Genomic DNA, 21,553 nt, shown 5'->3' with positions numbered 1-21,553 from the left:
TTAGAGCCACTTGGGTAGGTTTTAAATAATACTCCTGTCTGGGTCCCATTCCATCTAGCTTCTGATTTAATTGGTCTGAGCAATGGCTCCAAGTCATTGTGTTTTTCAATCACCTGGGGAGCTTTTACAAATATTTACGTCCAGGTACCGCCCCCTAGAAATTCTGTTTCCGTTGAATATAATGTGCAACCAGGGTTGAACTCCATGGGACACAATCTGTTCCACTTTATGAATTGTTATATATGTCTCTTAGACATTTACTGTATATGAAAAGTTGTAGTTCTATCAACTTTGCCCAAATCAGTGGGTTTTTTTTCTTTTAAGCGAAGTTCCATTCAGTGCCATGAGTGGAATTAAGTACACTCAACACAGTAGCATTTGCAATTGATTATAAAATAGGAGTATCGGACCCACTGAGTTTTAGCATGCTGGCAGATCCACGGTGAGCACCCAGAAAACATCTGCTGATGGTGGGCAAAAACGGTGTTGTTCATGGTCTCTTGATTTATCCACGAGTATTTCATTTCAAACAGAATCTCTCACAGAGTCCGCATGAGGCTGCTAAAATGTTGATTCAATGAATGAGTGCATTTCATGAACCACCCATCTGAGTAGGTTACTTTGGGTGTAGCTGTGTTGATTTTTCCTTCCTCTCAATATATGGTTTTCTTCATTTAATCAAACAAATCCAATTGTTTTGCCATTTTGTAGACACATTCTTTGTGTGGCCAAAAATCCTGTTTGCGGTGGTCACACCACAACTAGATTAGAATGTGGGGCAGCCCAGCAAACAAGTGTTAATTTGAATCAAGTGTTAAGACTGCCAGCAACAAACCAACGTGACCACCCTCACTGGGTTCAATTAGCAACCCTGCAGGCGAGGCACTAGGTTTATTCCATTATCATTTCCTTCATCCAGCAAAATCCCTCATCTTCCTGAGTGATGAAATAATAATGATCTCCAATGTAAGGCATATTTTGTTCATCTTAATTTTCTCTATGTCCTTTTTCTCTGAGTACAAGCATAATACATGTTGGTAAATAAATTCAAACAATATTGAAATACATTAGGCAGAATGTTAAAATCCCTAAGAATCCCCTCCTAAAGCAATAGTTACTATTAACCATTTGAGAATATTTTTTCTGCTCTTTCTGTGCTTAGGCTCACATATATTTCCTGTAAAAATTATAGTAGACATCATGCTGTTCTGCCACTTCCTTGTTTACCTTTATATATAGTGGACATCTTTCCAAGTTTATACAGAGAGTGCTACTTCATTTTTCTTAATGGCTGCATAGAATTCCATTGAGTAGATATCCCATTTCGTAGTTTATGTAGCTAGTCACCCACTGATGGATACTTAGGTTGTTGATATTTATATGTGCATGTATGTGTGTGTGTATATATATATATATATAGAATAGAATGCACATGTAGAAAAGTGCACCTATCATCCAATCATACATAAGCTTACAACTTAATGTTGTTTCCCCAAAGTGAGCACACCTATGCCAGATGAGGAAACAACATGACCAGCACCCTGGGCCCCCCTTGAACGCCCTTCCAGTCACTTCTCCCCAACAGTAACTCCTAATCTGTCTTTTCACAGCACAGATTTGCCTATTTTTATACTTTGCATTAATGGTTTTATACAGTGTGTTCTCTTTAGTGTCAGACTTCTTTCATTCAACATGTCTGTGGAATTCATCCATATTGTTGTAGGTGGTTGGAGTTTGTTTATTCATTCTCATTGCTACACAGTGTTGCATTGTGTTGGTATACCACAATTCATCCATTCTACTTTGATGAACGGTTGCATAGTTTACAGTCTTTGGCTGTTGCAAATAGTGCCGCTATGAACATTCTTGCGCACGTTTTGGTGAACATAGGCATGCATTTCTGTTGTTTTTATGTTGTGTTTTTTTTTTTTTTAGCTCTCAGAGGTGGTGTTGAGGTGAATATCTTTGTGAATGTACCTTGCACCTTCTGTATTTCTATAAAATACATTCTTAGAAGTAGAATTGCTGGGTCAAATGGGATGCACAGTTACATTTACATTCTGAGTAGATATGCAGAACTACTCTCCAAAAATATTTTAACTACATCCCAAACAACCCACTGTGGCTGCGTCCCTTTGCTATTGCCATTATCTGTGACACAGACACTGCTGTTGTGTCTTCTGGGCTATGAGGCAAGGCTAATGAAAACCAAAATCTTCTTTTTGGCCCTTTTCAGACACTTCCTAGTGGGCTACTGCCTCTCCCATGTGTCCACGGAAGGACAAAAATTTAAATGACCTAGAGTTCCAGGGTGCCAGGGCATAGTGTGAAAATGCCAACTGAAACTATTGAGTGAGTGGATGCTATGAGAAGATGCACCAAACAGACCCCATGGCTGTAAGTGCCCTCCACCCCCGGTTGAGATAACCTCATTTCCCAGATAGAGATTCTAACCTGGAAATGAGAAGCACATATCTTACCAACAATTGGCCCATTCAAAATGCCCTCTCCTTGAGAGGCATTCGGCTCGGGCACTATTTCCTAATCTTGAAGCTGTTGACACTTAGAGTGGGATCATTCTTTGTTTGGGGGGCCATCCTGGGCACTGTGGGATGTTTAGCAGCACCCCTAGCCTCTGTCCACTAGATGCCAGTAGCACTCCACCCCTCAGCTGCGACAACCAAAAATGTCTCCAAGTATTGCCGCATGTCCCCTGGGAGGTAGAGTCACCCCCAGTTGAGGACCACTGGGCTACTGCTTACAGAGGGCCCTGGCTCTAAATCAAATTATGCTCAGATTCTGGCTCCACCACTTCCTGTTGTGTGACCTTGGGCAGAGTACCCAAATTCTCTGTGCCTCAGTTGGCTCATCTGTAAAATAGAGATGTTAGTGGTAATACTTACCTTAATCCGTTGTTGTAAAGATTAAATGAGGTTCTTCACGTGAAGCACGTAGCACGGTCTTTGGCACAAAATAAGTATTCCAAGTTGTTAGCTTTATTAGTTGTAATCTTTATTATTATTACTATTATTATTATTTAAAAACCGAGGTGGTGGAAACAAGTATTCAGTTTCTGAAAAAGGATGTGGATGATATATATCTGAAAGACATCAAAGGACAGTGTTCTTGGAACAGGCAGTGGGAAATGTGGAGAAAGCATTATTTAAGTGCTACGAAGGAAAACAGCAGCATTTGGTTGTACCTCCGTTCCTTCTCAAATTAGCATTTATGGAAACCAGAATTTGTGGAAAATGGACTTCGGCAGCAGAATTGGGCGTTTTTAGGAACGTGCTCAATCACCGTGGGAAAGTATATATTTTATCGTGTTCTTCTTGTTAATATGAAATTAGTAAATTTTCAATAGTTTGTTGAACACTTATTTTAAACAATAAAATAAGTTCAGTGCTAAAATAGCCATATTGTTTTTGATATTATTGAGTAGAGAATTTTATGTCGTGAGCTTTGTTGTGGCGATTCTCTCCTCATAACATCTTCTCCCACCAGAGGGCTAACTTAGATAAACCTGGGTGCCAGGAAATGTTGTCTTCTTGTCAGTTGGACAGAGTGGCATTCTGGACAGGGTTCTAGATGAGTGTGAGGCCAGGGCTGTGTCTTTGTGTTGCCAAAGTGCCATCTTGGCAAGTCACTTCTTCCCTTTGGGTCTCAGGTTCTCAACTGAGCAGGTGGGATTAGTTCAGCGTTTCCCAACTGTGTTCTGAGGAATCTGAGGGGTGTGAAGACATGTTCTGAAAAGAAAAAAAGAAAAGGAGGTGAGATTATAGCAAATGTATCTAGAAGATACTCTGAGTTACAATGTTCCCTCTGCAGGACTTCTCAAGTTTTCCTTAGTTATAGTTATTGTGATTCTTTAAGATGGGGCTCACATGAACAACTTTCTCAGACTTACTTGATCATGGAACAGTTTGGAAAATCCTGCATTAAATAGTTATGAGTCCCTTGTAGGCATAGAAATTTTGATTCCCTCTGTGTTCATTTTCTATTGCTGCTGTGTCAAATTACCACAAACTTAATGGCTTAAAACAGTACACACATTATCTTACAGCTCTGTAGGTTAGAAGCCTGACACAGGTCTCACTGGACCAAAATCAAAGTGTCAGGAGGGCTGAATTCCTTCTGGGGGCTCTAGGGAAGAATCCACTTCTTTGCTTTTTCTAGCTTTTAGGAGCCACCCACATTCCTAGGCTCATGGCACCCTGTCTCCAACTTCAAAGCCAGGAATATTGCATCTCTCTGACCAATTTTCCATAGTCATATTTGCCTCTCTGAACTTTGCTGAAAAAGGTGCTCCTATTTCAAGGGCCCGTATATTTTTATTGGGCCCACACGGGTAATCCAGGGGACTCTCCACATCTCAAAGTCATTAATTTAATTACATCCACAAAGTCCCTTTTGCCATGTAAGGCAACATACAGTTGAACCTTGAACACCGCAAGGGGGGGTGTCGTTAGGGGCACCAACACCCCCCCACCCGCGCAGTTGAAATTTAGCATGTAACTTACGGTGGCCCTCAGTAAACAGGGTTCCTCCGCATATACGCTTCCGTATCCGCAAACTCAACCAACCGCAGAACGTGTAGTACTGTAGTATTTACTACTGGGGGGGAAAACTGCACATAAGTGGACCCACACAGTTCAAACCCGTGTTGTTCAAGGGTCAACTTTACTTCCAGGTTTCAGGGATTAGGGTGTGAACATCTTTGGGGGGGCCATTATTCTGCCAACCACATTATCTGTCTCAGTGGCTTCTCTATTTTTCTTTTTTTTTTCTTTTTTCTTTTCTTTTTGGCTGTGTTGGATCTTCATTGCTGTGCGCGGGCTTTCTCTAGTTGCGGCGAGTGGGAGCTACTCTTCGTTGCGGTGCACGGGCTTCTCATTGCGGTGGCTTCTCTTGTTGCAGAGCACGGGCTCTAGGCATGCGGGATTCAGTAGTTGTGGCACGTGGGCTCAGTAGTTGTGGCACATGGGCTTAGTTGCTCTGCGGCATGTGGGATCTTCCCGGGCCAGGGATTGAACCCGTGTCCCCTGCATTGGCAGGCAGATTCTTAATCACTGCGCCACCAGGGAAGCCCTTCTCCATTTTTCGACAGTGGAGACTGTGAGGGTCTATTCTGTAGAGCCAGAAAGAAGCTAGGGTGATTATCTTTCTTGTTTATTTGCTTCTGACCCTATTAAGCATTGCAGTATGGAACGACTATCTTGCAGGAGGTATTAAGCTCTTCTGGCTTTTCCTCACCTGAAGAGCAATAAAATCAAAGAACACAAGAGTAATTAAAACAAGGCTACTGAACTGTTCTGTGCAGCATTTTGTTTTTAGCTTCTCTCCTTATATAGACAAGAATATCTCCTTGAAAGGAACTGGGATCTGAACTGTACTTTATTTTAACATGTAAAATTGCCAGGCTAGATATCAACACTTAGTCATTGGAATTAAAATATGAACATAAAGGGATTAAGAGAGTTTACTTGCTCTTTTTGGTAGAGCCATTACCTGGCTCAGTTTCTAAAAAAATGAACACTCCAAATGTTTAAATTTTTCAAGCCTCTCATGATCATCAGCTTGTGAAGAGAAAAGAAACTGAAGAATTGTATTCCTTCTCACTGCTTGGTAAAAGCTCCAAAAGCCAATCTATATGAAGTGGAAGCATTGTATGGGTTTGCTTGTACTTGATATTTTATCTCACATGAAAGGAATGAAGTGGAAAATGAGTTTTGCACTAAAATTATTTTAAAATCTTGGTGTTCAAACTCACGTTGTTTAAGTTTTTGTTGTTGGCTTTGTTTGGCTATTTGTAGAGTTATCATATGATCCAGCAATTCCACTACTAGGCGTAAACTCAAGAGAATTGAAAACGTGTTCACATGAAAATTCACAGCAGCTTTATTCAAAATGGCCAAAAAGTGGAAACAACCCAAATATCCATCAACTGATGAATGGATAAACAAAAGTTGGTATATCCATACAGTGAATGTTATTCAGCCATAAGAAGGAATGAAGTACTAATGCATGCTACAATATTGATGAACCCTGAAAACATGGTAAGAGAAAGAAACCAGAAACAAAAGGCCACATTTTGTATAATTCCACTTATATTAAAAGTCAAAGATAGGCAAATCTATAGAGACATAGAGTAGGTTAGTGGTGGTCAGGGCTGGAGGTGAGAGGGGAATGGAGAGTGATTGCTAGTAGAGTTTCTTCTGGGGGTGATTAAAATATTCTGGAATTAGATAATGGTAATGGTTGCATGTATCTGCATATATCTAAAAAAATACTGAATCATTTACTGTAAAATGGTAAATTCTATGGTATGTAAATATTATCTTTAAAAATTTGCATCAGAACTTTGGGTATCTGGTCTGGCATTTAAGAAGCTTGGAAGACACCACTCCACCTAACAAGTACAAGTCTGAACAAACTGAAAAATTAACAACTCTGCTTAGATCCATTAGAGAAGGGAGGTCACAGCGCACACTGATGCCTCCAAAAACTGGAGAAACCAACAGATGAATACAGAGAATCACAACTTATTGGAGCAGCAGTCTCCAAGGGAACCAGTGCTGGGGTAGGGAAACCTGAACTGTGATTGATGAATTGCTAGAGACTCAGTGTGGACCACTCTCAGAGTTAAAAACTCCAGGGAAACCCAGTCATCAGGAGGCCTCCACACTTTTGCAAGTTTTACCTCTTGGATCTCTACCAGGTTCACAGATGTTGTGATCATCTATGCAGAAGATCTAAAATAATCGAAAAGGTCTTCCTTGGTGGCACAGTGGTTAAGAATCTGCCTGCCAATCCAGGGGACACGGGTTCGAGCCCTGGTCCGGGAAGATCCCACATGCCATGGAGCAACTAAGCCTGTGCGCCATAACTACTGAGCCTGCGCTCTAGAGCCCGTGAGCCACAACTACTGAAGCCCGTGCGCCTAGAGCCCATGCTCCACAACAACAGAAGCCACTGCAATGAGAAGCCCGCGCACCACAACAGAGAGTAGCCCCCACTCACCGCAACTAGAGAAAGCCCAAGCAAGACCCAGTGCAGCCAAAAATGAATAAATAAAATTAAAAATAAATAAATAAATAAAATAATCGACAAAAACCTGGAACTAATAAGCAATTACAGCAAGGTTGTAGGACACAAGGTTAATATACAAAGTTGCTTTTCTATATACCAACAATAAACAAGTAGAATTTGAAATTAATACCACAATACCATTTATATTAGCGCTCCCCAAAATGAAATACTTAGGTATAAATGTAACCAAATTTGTACACCATCTATGTGAGGGAAACTACAAACCTTTGATGAATAAAAACAAGGAAGAACTAAATAAATGGAGAGATAGCACATGTTCATGGATAGGAAGACTCACTATTGTGAAGATGTCAGTTCTTCTCAACTTGATCTACAGATTCAGGGGAATCCCAATCAAAATCCCAGCAAGTTATTTTGTGGATATTGTCAAACTAATTCTAAGGTTTCTGTGAGAAGGCAAAAGACCCAGAATAGCCAACACAATATTGAAAGAGAAGAACAAAGTTGGAGGACTAACACTATCTGACTTCATGACTTAGTATAAAATGACAGTCATCAAGACAGTGTGGTATTGGCAAGAGAACAGGCAAATAGATCAATGGAACAGAATAGAGAGCCCAGAAATAGGCCCACATAAATACAGTCAACTGATCTTTGCCACGAGAGCAAAGGCCATACGATGGAGCAAAGAGAGTCTCTTCAACAAATGGTGCTGGAACAAGTGGACATCCACAAACAAAAATTTGACTCTAGACATAGACCTTACACTCTTCACAAAAATTAACTCAAGGTGGATCACAGACCTAAATGTAAAATGCAAAACTATAAAACTCCTAGAAGGTTAACACAGGAGACAACCCATATGACCTTGGGTATGGTGATGTAACACCAGAGGCATGATCCATGAAATAAATAACTGATAAGCTGGACTTCATTAAAATTAAAAACTCTGCTCAGTGAAAGACAATGTCAAGAGAATAAGAAAACAAATCACAGACTGGGAGAAAATATTTGCAAAAGACACATCTGATAAAAGATTGATGTCTAAAATATACAAAGATCTCTTAAGACTCAACAATAAGAAAACAAACAACTCTATTAAAAAATAGCCAAAGACCGTAACAGACACTCTACCAAAGAAGATATACAGATGGCAAATAAGCACGTGAAAAGATGCTCCACATAATATGTGACCAGGGAAATAGAAGTTAAAACAACAAAGAGATACCACTACACACCTACTGTAGTGGCCCAAATCCAGAATACTGACAACACCAAGTGCTGATGAGGATGTGGAGCAACAAGAACTCTCATACATTATTGGCGAGGACAGCTTGGCAGTTTCTACAAAACTAAATATACTCTTACTATACAATCCAGCAATCACCTTCCTTGGTATTTACCCAAAGGAGTTGAAAACTTATAGCCACACAAGAACCTGCACATGGATGCTTATTCATAATTGCCGAAGCTTGGAAGCAACCAAGATGTCCTACAGTCACTGAATGGATAAATAAACAGTGGTGCATCCAGATAACAGACTATTAGCACTAAAAGAAATGCACTCTCAAGCTGTGAAAACACATGAAGGAAACTTCAATGCATAATAAAAGAAGCCAATCTGGAAAGACTGTGTACTGCATGATTCCAACTAGATGACATTCTGGAAAAGGCAAAACTACGGAGACAATGAAAAGATCAGTGGTTGCCAGGGGTTGGGGGAAGAGAGAGATGAATAGGTAGAGCACAGAGGATTTTTAGGGCAGTGAAACTACTCTGTACGACACTATAATTGTGAATACATGTAATTACACATTTGTTCAGACCAGTAGAACATACAACACCAAGTGTGAATCCTAATGTAAACGATGGACTTAAAATGATTATAATATGTCAGTGTAGGTTTATCCATTGTAACAAATGTGCCATTCTAGTGGGGATGTTGGTAATGGGAGAGGCTATACATGAGCAGGGGCAGGAGGTATATGGGAGATCTCTGAACCTTCTACTCAAGTTTGCTAGGAAACTGAAACTGTTCTAAGAAATCAAGTCTATTAAAAATGCACCCATTAGTTATAACTCTCCAAGCCTGAGTAATTTACTATAATTTACTTTTTTAAACTTCATTTTCTGTACGTTTCATTGCTCAAAGGAAGCGTTATTTTCCTTATATCAAAGCAAAACTATTTAGCCAGGTCTGTGAAACACTTTTTAAGTTATCATTTTAAGCGTAGTATATTGAAGAGAAAATATTTCTGGGGGAAAAAAAAGTCTGAAAAATGGCAACTAAAACATCAGCTCTGTGCCAGTAAGTGCAGATGGTTTGTTTATGTCATACCTGGCATTTTGTGTCATCCTGCAAATTAGCTTCTCTCTGTTCAGTTGCCCCTTTTACATGTTTTGACACTTAATAGTAAAAGCCAGGAAGCAAGATTTTTTTCATTTTTACTGGAAGTGATTTTAACTACTTTGGAACAAATGTCCTAAATATAAATATTACCAGCTGGTCTTGTTGTTTCCACGCTAATGGACACAAATGGTTTTCAGTATAAACTCAGAGGTGTACTTTCCCAAAAGCTTTCTTTCAACCAACAAATACGCAAAAGCACAAAATGTAAGTGCTATTTCTTCTAAGTGCTGTGTCTATGTACAATCTAGCGAGAGTGAAATGGCGCAAATGTAAAGAATCAAATAGATTTCCAATGTTATTAAATAAGTCAAGAAACTAGCTGAAATGTGACGGGTAGGGTGGTGAGTGTGATGGTTACAGAGGAGGGAGGTGTCCTATGAAGCTAGAGTTTTCTGGGAAAATATCTGACCTTTAAACATTCCCAATCCTCCTCTTCCCTCCATAGTGAGACATCACAAGTTATTCCCTACATATCTCAAGTGTCTAGGTCACTTGGTGCCTCAAAAACAACATAAAGGAAAAATATGCTATTGAGCAATCGCTATAGACTCATCTGCTCATACATATGTACATGTTGCAATGGTAGTTGTAAAAAGATGTGGTTCCTTTGAAACTCTGTCATTTCCTGTGCCACACGTCTGGTGATTTCTTTTCGGTGGGTCCAGAACAGGATCAACAGACTTTTTCTGTGAAGAGCCAGGTCATAAATATTATAGGCGTTGGGAGTCATACGTCTCTAGTGCAACCACTCAACTCTGCCATTGTATCAGGACACAGCCCTAGACAAGGTGGAAATGAATGGGCCTTGGCTGGGCTCTAGTTTACAAAAACAAGCAGGGGCTGGATATGGCCAGGGCTGTAGTCTGTCCACCTGTGCTCTAGATCAACAGTTGCCACCTCAAGGTCAAGTCATGCCTCAAATTGATATTAGAAGTAATTTCTTATTGATAATAGATAATTTAGAAACTTCAGAATTTTATTTTGTAAGAAAACTAAATGAGAGAGGATTTGAGATGAGCCTAGAGTCACCTTACACAGTCGTTCTGATGTACTCTTTGAGTCATACCCCGCCATACCTTGAGAGAAAGGTTTGGTACTCATAGGGAGGTAAGGCTAAGACCCCACACTCTGGGGTTAAGGCCCATGAGTTTGAATCCCAGCTCTGTCACTTACAATCTGTTTCCTTGGACAGGTTATCTCCTAGTGCTTAATTTCTTTCTTTATCTGTGAAATGGGTACATATTAAGATACCTTGCCTCATAAAATTGTTTAATGATTAAAGCAGGGAGTACATAATTAGGGCTAGGAATAATGATGGGTACATATTTACATCCACAAGAAATGTTAGTTATTCCTCACCTATCTAAATCCCCTGGAATTCTGAGTCTTACCATTTTTATGAATAAAGTGTTTATCTATGTTTATTAGCACACACTTCCTTGTCCCATTAATATTAACTGGTGGTATGGAAGTCAATCAAAATGAAGACTCATTAGAATAAATAGGTTCAATATTTTTTAAAAATCACAGTATCATATTACTTTTCCTTGTAGCCATTTTCCAAATTGTCTTCATATTGCCACATTAGTTAATCATTGCTTGGAACACGTTTTTATGAATTCCATGACTTCCTCCCAAAAGTTTATCCTGCTATGTGCTTTACTCACCACAAAATTGTGTGTGTGTTTTGCAGGGGCGGGGGTGTGTGTGTCAAAATCTGGGTCTAGGAGAATGTGTGTGTAGCACATGTCTCATTCATCATGCATATTACATGCATCGCTCCATCCTCCCCACAGGGCTATTTTTTTAATTAAAATATAGTTGCTGTACAATATTATATGTTACAGGTGTACAATATAGTGGTTCACAATTTTAAAGGTTATACTCCATTTATAGTTAATTATAAAATATTGGCTATATTCCTCGTGTTGTATAATATAGCCTTGTAGCTTATTTTATACCTAATAGTTTGTACCTCTTACTCCCCTACCCCTGTATTGCCCCTCCTCCATTCCCCCTCCCCACTGGTAACTGCTAGTTTGTTCTCTACATCTCCCACAGGACTCTTTTTATCTCCACTTTACAGAGCAGGTAACTGAGGCTTAGAATGGTTAGATACGCACATGGCTAGTTGTGGGCTTAGCTGGAATTCAAAGCCAGGTGGTAGGACCACAGAAACTGCCCTGCAACCACTGTGCTGTAACACCGCATCCCATTTGAAGGAAACAGCCGCAAACGAGCAGATGAGACCCGCTTATCACACCGTCCCAAAGACTGTGGTCAGATGAGACCCGCTTATCACACCGTCCCAAAGACTGTGGTCGCTTAACTGTGCTACAGTTAGAAATATTCCCCATCACATCCATGGCAGAAATCATAGAAAGTGGCATCTGGATCAAGCCTGTGCAAGTGAAAAACAATTTTAAGTTATGGGCGTACAAATTAGGGGATTTAATTCTTAATAGGTAGAATTAGAATTATTAGATTTTATTTCTGCTGCCCCTGAAAGAGAAGGGGAAAGGATCAGAATCTACGCTTGGTGTCAGAGAAATCTGGCAGGGTCAGTAAATAGAGGAATAGATAGACAGTGCACCTTTCACGTGGGAGTATGGTGGGATGTGAGAAGGGAGGAATGGAGACAGGAGCGAGAGAGGCAAAGGTGCATGGCACATGCTTAGTGGAATTTGGAGAAAAGTAATGCCTTATGGGAAAAGTGCAAGGAATTTGCCACCCCTGATGATTTCCTTAATCCCAGGTCATTACAGTGGTTCTCATCCTGGACTGCATATTAGAATCCCCTGGAGAGCTTTGTAAACCTGCCAATGCCTAAGCCCCAACCCTGAAGAGTCTTACTGGTTTGGTCTATAGCTGCACTGTCCAGTACAATAGCCAGTAGCCACAGTGGCTACTTACATTTAAATCAATGAAGATTAAATAAAATGAAAAATTCAATGACTCTGTTTCGCTAGCCCCATCTCAAGTGCTCATTAGCATGGGTGGCTGGTGGCCAGCGTATCAGACTGTACAAAAATTTCCATAATCGCAGAAAGGTCTATTGGACCTCGTTGGTCTGGAGGGGGTCACGGGCATGAGTATTTTTGAAAACCACACCAAGTAATTCTTTTCTTTTTTTAACTGAGGTATGCACTGAGTAATTCTAATGCACAACCAGGATAGAGAACGGCTGGTCCTTGTAGAGTTTGTTCTAAAATTTATCACCACCTGCATCTGAACTGATTTTGCTTTTGAAGCAACTATTCCAAGGATATTATTAAAACTAGACTTTTTTTCTGCAGTCAAGTAATGTAGAGGCATATACTTTATTTAAAACAGCTTGCTTGCTCATTTGCTATACGAGTAAAGATTTAGGTGAGTTAACTACCAACCTTCGATTGAAAATGTGTAAGTTGCCCTTTCCCACTTAGGTTGAAGTATTACAACAATTCATGCCGATTTTGAACTACCTGTTGAAGGAGTTTAATAGGATAAATTATCTTAAACTGAAGCTGAAAGTTTTATCGTCAACATCTCACATCTTGGGCAATAGATTAGAGGTGACTGATGTTTATGCATTTGGTGATACTCAAAATTAATTAGTTAAGGTAATAAGTGGATTAAGTCTAATGTAAGTTTTAGGAAGTTGTTTTCCTTTCCTATTAGAGAGGAACCTCAATGAGAGGAGACTTTTGCAAACTGTTAAGTGCAATTGATGAAACAAAACGTTGTCAAATGTAGCATTGAAATGAGAAAGTGGAAAGGAATTCACTTTGGTGTTTTTTGTTATTGTTGCCTATTTTGTTTTGCCTAAGAGTTTTCAGTACAGATTTTTCCGTCTTCTAAATATGATATTCATCTTTGCTTAAGGTTTGCTTTACTTCCTGCTTATTTGTAAATATCTAATTTGGGGTTGAGTTCTCCAGTTTGGGGTAACATTTCTTCAGCATCCCTGTACCTTTTAGATAATCTTGTTCCAAAATCCATTTCTTATTTAATGAGCAGTGAATCTGCTCATGTCTGAATAAATTACCTGCTCTTCAGAGAGTTTACCTGACATCTTACCCATAAGGAGTGTCCTCTCATCTGAGTGTCCTTCTTGGGTGAAACCTGCAGCATCCATCCTTATAGCAGCTTTCCTGGCAATGTGGGTAGAAGGAGCAGTCTACACAAGAAGTGCCATCCTCTGCATCATATTGAAACCAGTGACGTCACACCCATATATCTCTATGAGAATCAGAAGAAAATGATCTTTTCTAGGTCTACCCTCCCCAACACATAAAGTGAGATACGAACATCTCACTATACCCCTGAAGGTATTTCTCCAAGTATAATACTGGATCTGACTCTCTGGGGATCCAGATTTATTGGACAAACTGAGGGACTCTCATAAAGAAAGCATCCCTGTAGACCTCAATGTTTACTTCCTCTTGCTCTTCCCCTTCCCATCTGTTCTGCACCACTCTGCATCATTCATCTTTCCTAAAACACCCCTTTCATTGTGTCACACCTCTACCCAAAAACTTAGCATGCATATTCCTATTTGTAAAGGATATGACACTTGGGAGGTTTCCTAAAATGACTATTTCTCTTTCTTTCAAACAAACACCAGTGGCCCAACCCTTACTCCCGGAGGTGATTGCCCATCAGCTTTCTGTTTGTTTCCTCCTGCTTCCCTGCCTCTATTTGTGCACATCTCTGTGCCTCTGTTCCGTAAAGGCTTTGGGGACTCAGCTGCCCTCCATGCATTTACCAGATTTCTCCCAGTTACAGAGAGGCCTTCCAATTCTTGTTGGGTGCTCTGTGTCCTACTTACTTTGCACACGTGTCTTCCAAGGGACTCATTGAAGAAAATGTCACTGGCATGCTGTGATACAGCCTAAGGGTTAAACCTATTGCATTTGGAAACAGTTTCCAGTTACCTAATACTTGGCTTTGATGGTAGGTATTTAGATCTAAAAGATCTAAAAGTTACTCTCTCTGCAAGTGGGTTACAGTAGTAGCAGGAGGATACTAGAACTTAGACTAAAGTCAAGTGCTGGGGGCGGGGAGAGGACAGATAGCTATGGTTAGGGAAGCAAATGACAGCCGGGAAGAGAATACAGAATCGTCCTTCTGTGCTTTTACTTGTCACCTCACCTCTGAAAGTTCTGAACAATACAAAAGTAGAGTCTGATAATTAAAATCTGAAAAGATCAGATTTTCACTGCAGTCTGTATGGTATCAGAAGGACTGAAATGTCCTTAACAATTTTTTCACTTTTTTTATGTACAATCAGAAAAAATAGCAACACCTCAAGTGCCAATTCTATGGTACCGGTCAAAAGAGGGTAATTGGACCAACAAAAGGTTTATCAGTAATAAATGTGATCTAGATGAAATTTCACTATGCCATTTTATTAGATTAAGTCATAATTCTGAAAGAGAAAAGCATCACCTATTTCTAAATATTGACTATATACTATTTAAAACCTGGAGGATGTCATTAAACATATATTTATCCTCTTGTTCATAAAAGACTTTCTACATGTTCTGCAAAATGACTTATAAAGAATAGTTTTTATTTTATCATCTGGTTGAGCAGCTACTCTCTTTCCACGTGAAAACGTAGAAAGTGAAGGAATGACCTGCCATGTCGTTCAGTGGGGAGAAGTACATGAGAGGTTCCAGGGGTAGGACTCCAGATTCAGACTGTTTAGAACTGTGATCTGTGTGTACAAAAGAAGTTAAGGAAGGTGAGGTTGACTGCCATATCACATACATCCCCAAATCTCACCATACAGTTTGTTACTCACTCATATTTTCATAGTGTCTACGATTGGTGGGGCAGCTGTGTTCCAAACAAGGATTCAAGGACCCAGGCTGTTTCATCCTGTGGCTCCACTATCTTCAACACAAGAAGATGTTGATTTGGTTATTCACTGCCTCATAACAAACCACCCCAACCTTGGTGGCTTAAAACAACCACCGTTTTATTTGCGAACGTTTCTGCAATCTGACCTGGGCTCAGCTGGACACTTCTGCTGGCCTTGACAGTGGTCACTTATAAGGCTTCACTCACCTGGGAGGTTGTCTGGGAGCTGGATTTAGCTGAGACATTGGGACAGCTAAGCTCTTCTCACTCTGCATGTGGCCTCTCCACATGGTCTCTCCAGTACAGTAGCCACGGTTATGATGCGGTGGTTCAAGGGTCCCAAGAATGGAAAAGCAGAAATTGTCAGGCCTTCTTAAGTCTTAGGTCCAGAATTATCTCACCATCGTTTCTGCCCGATTTGATTGGCTAAAGCAGATCACAGAGCCAGTCAGGACTGAAGAGCAGGGGACACTAGGGCATGAATATTGAGAGGTGTGGTCCATGCCTGGGACTACCACATGTGGCTCTGAGAGGTGTTGTCTCCAGGTTTTTATCAATCTCATGTGAAATGTTATATTAAATAACTTTAATTGAGGGTCTAAATTCCATAAATGAGTATCCAGATTACATGAACCATATTGATTATCTGCTGGAATGATGACTCTTTTTTTTTAAATTTTATTTATTATTTATTTATTTATTTATTTATTTATTTATTTATGGCAGCACTGGGTCTTCGTTGCTGCCTGCGGGCCTTTCTCTAGTTGCGGCGAGAGGGGTCTACTTTTCGTTGTGGTGCACAGGCTTCTCATTGCTGTGGCTTCTCTTGTTGCAGAGCACGGGCTCTAGGCGCGTGGGCTCAGTAGTTGTGGTGCACGGGCTTCGTTGCTCTGATTCATGTGGGACCTTCCCGGATCAGGGATCGAACCTGTGTCCCCTGCATTGGCAGGCGGACTCCCAACCACTGCGCCGCCAGGGAAGCCCCGATGACTCTTTTCAGCATCTGAGTTTTGAGGGTAGTGGAGGCGAAGGTATATGCCGTAACAGATAAATTTTTACTCTGAATTTCTCTTTAAGTGTAATTGTTCTAGTAAAGAAGACCATCTGACGTATTTTATTGTTTTTAAATTCTTTCCTCTTACTAAATACCAGCAGCAACAGAAGCTATGTGTGGCTTACATCAAGAGATGATTAACCTCACAGAATCCTAGTAAAAAAATGTACCGGGTCCCTAAATTTTGAGTCAGTAAGGTCTTCCATGAAATCATTTCTCAGTTTGTCAATTATGATCACAGTGATTCTTTTGTTGGAATTCACTTGAGACCACAAGAGGGCTATAACTTCATATTGACTGGAAAACAAAGATGTCTTTTTGAGTTAGTTTTGGTTCAGCGCCATGTGGAATACATGGAGATCAAGGTAATTAGTGGTCAGGATATGTTTTAAATCTTTCCTTTTCTCTCTGCTCTTCATGGCTATCTCCCCGCCACCTCCACCCGCAACCTGCACCCTCTTAAACATGGCCACGTGGTTACACCCACTCTGACCTCCACACCCTCTGTTCAGGAAATGAACAATTTCTCAAGGACTATTGTTCCACAAAGAGCGTAAAATTCAGAGCATGTGTTGTACTTGAGAATAAAGGAGAATGAAACCGTTTTGTTTTTTAATGGTTTTTTCTAGTGTTAGAAAAAGGAAGAAGGCAGTGTTTTTAAAATGTAATTTAAGAATTGAGAATTTATCTTAAACAAAGAAAGCACCCTATGTGCCTTATCATGCTGTCAGGGGTTTTACCCGAGGCTTCCGTCATTCTTTGGTTGATTCCTAATAAGGACAGTTTGCACAGTTACAATCCAATTACCATTTGTAGATCCCTGCAGAAAAGGGGATTTTTTTTTTTAAGAGGAATCCTTTTCTAACTCCAGAATATCTCTTCAGTATAGTCCTATGAAAATAAAAAGCAGGAAATCCAGTTTCAATTTCTTTGCCTTCTTTCTGTCCCTCCCCCTTAGCACTGCCTTTCTCACACACACACACACACACACACACACTCACACACTCACACACTCACACACTCACTCACTCAGCCGCACAGCCTGCCTCTGTTCTGAAGGGACATGAACATCTCAATGGTCCGATGAAAAGATTGCATTTTTTTGGCCCCAAGACTCATGGTAGCGGAGGTCTCTGGCAACAAAAGGTATCGTGGGAGTCACAGCTCTGCCAGCTGGGCCATTTCTCAGACACTCGTTGCAATCTGCCATTTCAGGATGCATTTTTCACCAAAAAAAATAATTTTTTTCAAGCAGACTCAAGTTCCTACTACAAGCTTAGTTCAGTGAAATTAGAGAGGCCAGCAAAGACACAGCTGAATATAATTCATGGGTAAGCAATATAAATATCTATACTTCTATTTCTTTTCCAGATTACTGTGATAAAATGTTGTGATTGTTCCACATTTGTCTTGTGATGTGGGAAGAAAAGTGGATTGATCAGTGTCTGAGATGTGTGACAGCTAAGTACTGTCTGTGCCAATAGAGATTTATGAGAACGTTATTTTTAGACTGAATGATAATGTTGGAGCAGCTCGAAATGAGCAACCTGGACCAGGAAGCAGCATGCCGTGATGAAATGGAACTGGGCTGATTTCTCCAAAGATTCAGCGCAGGCTGTTTTTCAGGTCTGAAAGGGTAAAGTGGCTTATCTTCCCCTCTAGACTTCTTGAACTTCGGGCAACATTTTAGTTGCCGTGGCTCTGATAAATATGGGCTTTGGAGAACAGCTCAGATATTAGATAAGGCTAATCATAAACCGAATGTGCTCTGCTTTTAAAAAGAGGAAAACCTTAAGATTCTGGATTTTTAAATCATCTGGTTTACCCTATTATAGGGTTATGTCTCAGAATGAAAAGACTCGGTGGTGGAAAAAGGCAGAATGTGACCCTTACCACCCAGATCCCACTCTGCTACTGCAGAGTCACCTAACTTCTTTAGATTTTGCTTTGCTTCTTTGTAAAGGTAGGGGTTGGATTGACTTATCAGGAGAAGTGGTGAAATACCTATGATAGTTACCATCTAGATTCTGGAACCTGCAGCCACGCTTCAAATTCTAATTCTGCCATTTACTAGGTGTGTGATCTTGACAAGTCACTTAAGAGTTCCTCATCTGAAATATGGGGGTAATAATGGTAACATAGTCCTTAGTGTTGTTGCAAGAATTACATGAGTTAATATAAATAAAGGACCTAGAACAGTAGCTAGCAGAGTAGTTAGCAATATCTCCAAGGTCCAGTCCATCTCTGGAGGTCTGTCGTTCTAATTTCAGTGAACTAAGTTTAATTATAGAAAGACAAGCAAAACTATCAGCTGCTAGAGCTGTCATTGAGAAGTTTCTAATTCTTGTAACTGTTTCCATTTTCCACACTCTTGGGATCTGTGCAGGCTCTTTTACCTCTTCCCCATCCAAGAGTCAAGTGAAGCTTAAAACTCAAAATTAAATTGGTGGCTGGTAGACAAGTCCACAATTCAACTAGGGACACACAGAAATGAAATTTGCCTTTTGTTCTGACGTTTTTGCCTTTGGGAACTTCGAATATGTGGCTGTTTTCCCCTCTATGCCAACCATTGGAAAGGTTCTTTCCACTGGAAACAAGATGTGTGTGACGAATGATGTTTGGGTTTTTTTGGTGTTGTTTTTTTGGTTTTTGAGTGGTGGTAGCACAGCACCGGGTTTGACAATGTTCATTTCTACTTTGGTTTATCAATAATCCAGATAAATAGTCCATTTGCAGATAACCACTTCTATTTCACCCTAGCTTTTACATACTTTACAATATCCCCAAGTCTTACTGTGTCATATGATCTCTTTACAGGTTCTTTGGGATGTTGCCCAGAGGAACAAAATCTTAGGAGAGGAGGAAAATGTTGATCCCAAAGACAAATCCTAATCATAGATGTGCCTTTACTTTTAGTCTAGTACAGGGGTCAGCAAACTTTTTCTATAAAGAGCCAGATAGTAAATATTTTCACCTTTACAGGCCAGACAGTCTCTGTTACAACCACTCAACTCCTCCGCTGTAGCATGAAAGCAGTCGTAGACAATACCTAAAGAAATGTTTGTGGCAATATGCCAATAAAACTTTATTTACAAAACAATCAGTAGATGGGATTTGGCTCACAGGCAGTAGTTTACCAAGCCCTGGCTTGTCATCATCCCCATTTCATAGATTAGGAAAACAAAGCATGGGGAGAGAAAATAAGCTTGCTAAAAGCCACATGGCTGGAAAGTGGCAGAACTGGGATTCAAGCCCAGGCAGCCTGGCTTGCCAACCTTTGCTTTTAGCCACTGCCCCAAGCTGCCCCCGTGTCAACTCACCCCTGCCTGGGATGCTCATCTCCTGAAATCTGCCTCATTACCTCACCTCCATAAGAGTTTGTTCAAATATCACATTCGCGGCAAGGTTGCCCTGGAAACCCTCCCAGCACTCCTGATTCCCCTCACACTCCTCTACCTTCTCTTTTTCTCTAGGCCTTATCACCTTGTAACTTGCTGTGTAATTTACTCATTTATTATGTTTGTTTCTTATCAGTTTCCTCTACTGGCCTAGACACTCCATGAGGGTAGGGCTCTTTGTTTTGTTCACCAGTGAATCCACGGTACGTAGAATAGTGCCTGGCCTATAGAAGGTGCCGATTAAATATTTGTTGAATGAGTGAGGCGCATTTTTCCATCATGTTACTCTAACATATTTTGGTACCCCTTATGTAGCAATCGATAGCGAATATACTAAGGCAAAAGGTTAAAATGCACTGCTATACCAACCAAACGTTCAGACTTTTCTAAAATTTCTGCTTTTAAAAAAAGGACCAGAATAGATAAATAAAACAAAAATCATATACAATATAGAAGTATTAAATCTTCCTAAAGATCTGTTGAGAAGGAGTGCTTGAAGAATCAAGAGAAGAATTAGCAAATGTTATTTTGTTGAGTTCATAAAGGAATAACCTCTTTTAAGAGTCCAAACAGGGGTGTGACAGCTATGCAGATACCCTCGGCTTTGCCCGGAAGCTCATGAGGAAGGGAGTTCCTTGTCATTGGAGATGTGTTTATTTTGGAATTATAAAGAACTAGGCAGCCCTTTTCAGAAATGTTGGTTGTGAGCCTGGTATTTAAACTTATGCCATGCTTCAGCAATTATTAATTATTAATAAATGACAGCTGGCCACAGTAGAAAACAAAAGAAATTCAGCCCCTGGCATGGTTTATCTAAATGGCATGCCATTTTTCAGACCTTAACTTACTGATCTGGTCTTTGCTTCTGCGTCTCACCTATATGGAACCACAATCCAGCTGGCTGGCTTGTAAACACGTAGAAAAGGCATCTTACACATAGTGGAACCATGTATTCATGAATTCAACACACATTTCTTAAGAGTTTTTGGTGTCACTAAAACTGCCAGGTTTAAAAAGGGGACGCAAATTTAGAGGAATGATGATTAAAATTAATTATAACTTTACCACATATTTAGGGCTTGCTGGGCGCTAATAAGCACTCTGCAAGAAATTCACTTGCATTGTCTCATACCATCATTACAAACCTGGGAGTTAAGTCTTTTTCTTTGCTCCATCTTATTGGTGAGAAAACTGAGGCTTGGAGATGTTCTGAATCTTGCCAAAGAGCTCATAGCTATTTGAATCCAAGTCTTTACTACCATACCAGTGGGCCTCAATCTTTATTGTGCAAAGATAAGAATCACCCGAGGATTCTGGTTTATGATGAAGGTACTTGGGCCCCATTCCTTGTGACCCTAGTTCCCTAAATCTTCCTTAGAGCCCAGAAACCTGCACGTTTACAAGAATTGTCTGCAGGCCATATTGTGAGCAGCCTTGCATCACTTCTTGTTGGCTCACTGGGCCTTGGTAAGTTTACAGTTGGATGAGGTTAAAGAGATGCTGCAATTAGAGATTAGTTTCAAGGACATAATAAAACAATGTGGTATAGACCAAAACCAAAAGTATTTCAATCAATTTTATTTCATGGGAAAAATCAAGTCTGTTTGTAAAGATGCAATTTAGCTCAAAAGAATGACCTTTCTGAATAAATCACAGATATTAGATGGTTGGTTTTTCAGTTTGCCTTTTGCATCTTTTTTTTTTTCTAAATGTGGAGACATATACTTCTGGTGGGAAGGAAATCTCTTTAGTTAATGCTTTCGGTGAGTTGTTCTCCAGTTGATCAAGATTCTA

The 21,553-nt window shown here is 40.2% G+C and overlaps 1 protein-coding gene across 10 annotated transcripts in view; it reads left to right on the top strand.

The window, feature by feature from the left end:
* ARHGAP6 (Rho GTPase activating protein 6) overlaps nucleotides 1-21,553 on the top strand; it is a 489,264-nt gene that overhangs the window by 375,080 nt on the left and 92,631 nt on the right. Inside the window, exon 1 of one of the 10 annotated variants that reach the window (XM_068534010.1) lies at nucleotides 17,626-17,692. The exons of the other annotated variants lie outside the window; for them this stretch is intronic. The gene's annotated coding sequence lies outside the window, so the exon portion shown is untranslated. Of the gene's footprint in view, nucleotides 1-17,625; nucleotides 17,693-21,553 lie in introns of those variants that run through there. 10 annotated transcript variants of the gene reach the window in all.

Source organism: Eschrichtius robustus, chromosome X (assembly GCF_028021215.1).
Source record: "Eschrichtius robustus isolate mEscRob2 chromosome X, mEscRob2.pri, whole genome shotgun sequence".
Taxonomy (NCBI): Eukaryota; Metazoa; Chordata; class Mammalia; order Artiodactyla; family Eschrichtiidae; genus Eschrichtius; species Eschrichtius robustus.
This window is presented reverse-complemented; position numbering and strand designations above follow the sequence as displayed.